The following is a 2,500-nucleotide window of genomic DNA, read 5'->3' as shown; positions in this document are numbered from 1 at the left end:
CCGAACGGCGGGCCGACGGACACGCGCGCCTATAGTACCCGACCGAGGCCGGGTTACCTTGCGCGCGGCCTTCTCGCCGCCGTCCAGACGGTCGCGGCCTTCGCCCGGCGCTAGTGCGCTGGTCCCCGATCGGGCGGCGCCGCCGGCGGCCCGTGAGGGTCCGCACGACAACGTCGCCGACAGGGGGCCGGCTGAAAGCGACCGGGCGACCCGACAGGCCCTCCCGTTTGCCTCTCGACGGTTTCACGTACTCTTTAACTCTCTCTTCAAAGTGCTTTTCAACTTTCCCTCACGGTACTTGTTCGCTATCGGTCTCGTGACCGTATTTAGCCTTAGATGGAGTTTACCACCCGCTTTGGGCTGCATTCCCAAACAACCCGACTCTGGGAAGACGCCGTAGCGCGCCCGCCTGTCGCCGCCATGGGCCTGACACCCGCTCTGGGAAAAGGCCTCGATCAGAAGGACGCGGGCGACCGGCGAAGCGCGCCGTGACGAATTCCGTACGCCACAATTCCGCGCACTCCAAAAGCGCGCGGATTCGGCGATGGGCACATCCCGCTTCACTCGCCGTTACTGAGGGAATCCTCGTTAGTTTCTTTTCCTCCGCTTAGTAATATGCTTAAATTCAGCGGGTAGCCTCGTCCGACCTCAGGCCGAAAGTAAGGACCGGGACTATTCTTCCCGTTCCGCGCTCGCCGTCGGCGCCGCGCGCCGCCGCGCACCTCGATTCCCGCCCTTGAGCCGCCAGCCGTTGGCCTCTTCGAGGTCGACTCGCCGCCGCCGCGCGGGATTCTGGTCGCGATCGTCGCGCATCGTGCCGTGCTGTCTTGAGCGGGACGGGCGCTCGCGCGTCCGACGCCGCAGCAGCCGCGCGGAGAAATCCCCGCGCGGAACGTTTGCAACGCGACCCTGAGGCGGGCGCGGCCCCGGGATTGACCCGAGGCCGCAATTTGCGTTCAGAACGTCGATGCTCAATGTGTCCTGCAATTCACACTAATTCACGCAGCTAGCTGCGTCCTTCATCGACTCACGAGCCGAGTGATCCACCGCCAAGAGCCATCCACGATTGTTTCGCTCGCACAGTGCCTCGCACTATAGGGTGACAAAATAGACCGCGCCGAGCGGTCGGCCAGGCCGACGCTTGAAGCCGGAGCGCGCGGCACCGCGGCACTCGACGCGCAAACATTACCGGGTGACCGAATCGCCGGCCGGCGCGCCGCTCCTCGCGGGTCGGGCGCCGGGTAGCAAAGACTTTTTCTCTCGCTTGTCCGAGTTTCGCGTTCGCCGAAGCGTTTGCGAGACCGTTAATGATCCTTCCGCAGGTTCACCTACGGAAACCTTGTTACGACTTTTACTTCCTCTAAATGATCAAGTTAGATCGTCTTCTCGGACGCCGGCTCGACCGTTGCCGGCCGCGCCAGGTCCAATCGGAGGACCTCACTAAACCATTCAATCGGTAGTAGCGACGGGCGGTGTGTACAAAGGGCAGGGACGTAATCAACGCGAGCTAATGACTCGCGCTTACTGGGAATTCCTCGTTCAAGGGAAATAATTGCAATTCCCTATCCCTAGCACGACCGGGGTTCAGCGGGTTACCCAGACCTGTCGGCCAAGGCGAGCACATGCTGATCCGGTCAGTGTAGCGCGCGTGCGGCCCCGAACATCTAAGGGCATCACAGACCTGTTATTGCTCAATCTCGTGTGGCTAAACGCCACTAGTCCCTCTAAGAAGTTAGACGCCGACCGATTGGGTCGCGTAACTAGTTAGCAAGCCAGAGTCTCGTTCGTTATCGGAATTAACCAGACAAATCGCTCCACCAACTAAGAACGGCCATGCACCACCACCCACAGAATCAAGAAAGAGCTCTCAATCTGTCAATCCTCACTGTGTCCGGGCCGGGTGAGATTTCCCGTGTTGAGTCAAATTAAGCCGCAGGCTCCACTCCTGGTGGTGCCCTTCCGTCAATTCCTTTAAGTTTCAGCTTTGCAACCATACTTCCCCCGGAACCCAAAGACTTTGGTTTCCCGCAAGCTGCCGGAGAGGTCGTAAAACTAACGCCCCCCGATCGCTAGTTGGCATCGTTTATAGTCAGAACTAGGACGGTATCTGATCGTCTTCGAACCTCTGACTTTCGCTCTTGATTAAAGAAAACATTCTTGGCAAATGCTTTCGCAGTCGTTCGTCTTGCGCCGATCCAAGAATTTCACCTCTAACGGCACAGTACGAATGCCCCCGTCTGTCCCTCTTAATCATTACCTCGCGCTCCGAAAACCAACAAAATAGAACCGAGGTCCTATTCCATTATTCCATGCACCATTATTCAGGCGAATCGCCTGCTTTGAACACTCTAATTTTTTCAAAGTAAACGTTCCGGCCGCCGCCGACACTCAGTCAAGGGCACCGGCGGAGAACCGGAGGTGAGGCCAGGACGGCCAGTACACGCCTTGCGACGGACCGGCCGCCTGCGCCCAAAATCCAACTACGAGCTTTTTAACCGCA

At 59.0% G+C, this 2,500-nt stretch overlaps 2 non-coding genes and 1 pseudogene across 2 annotated transcripts in view; all 3 read right to left on the bottom strand.

Annotated features, from left to right (window-relative positions):
• LOC146142839 (large subunit ribosomal RNA) overlaps window positions 1-656 on the bottom strand; it is a 3,679-nt pseudogene extending 3,023 nt beyond the window's left edge.
• Window positions 657-904: 248 nt separating this feature from the next.
• Window positions 905-1,058, bottom strand: LOC146142838 (5.8S ribosomal RNA). The gene has a single exon (XR_014500348.1). It is a non-coding gene; the product is annotated as a 5.8S ribosomal RNA (ribosomal RNA).
• Window positions 1,059-1,305: 247 nt separating this feature from the next.
• LOC146142837 (small subunit ribosomal RNA) overlaps window positions 1,306-2,500 on the bottom strand; it is a 1,811-nt gene continuing 616 nt past the window's right edge. The window contains exon 1 of the ribosomal RNA XR_014500210.1: window positions 1,306-2,500. This exon is cut by the window's right edge and continues 616 nt beyond it. This is a non-coding gene — a ribosomal RNA (small subunit ribosomal RNA).

This window comes from Ascidiella aspersa, chromosome 5, assembly GCF_963924565.1.
Source record: "Ascidiella aspersa chromosome 5, kaAscAspe10.2, whole genome shotgun sequence".
Taxonomy (NCBI): domain Eukaryota; kingdom Metazoa; phylum Chordata; class Ascidiacea; order Phlebobranchia; family Ascidiidae; genus Ascidiella; species Ascidiella aspersa.
Note: the sequence above shows the minus strand (reverse complement) of the source record. Positions and strands in the feature narration are given on the sequence as shown.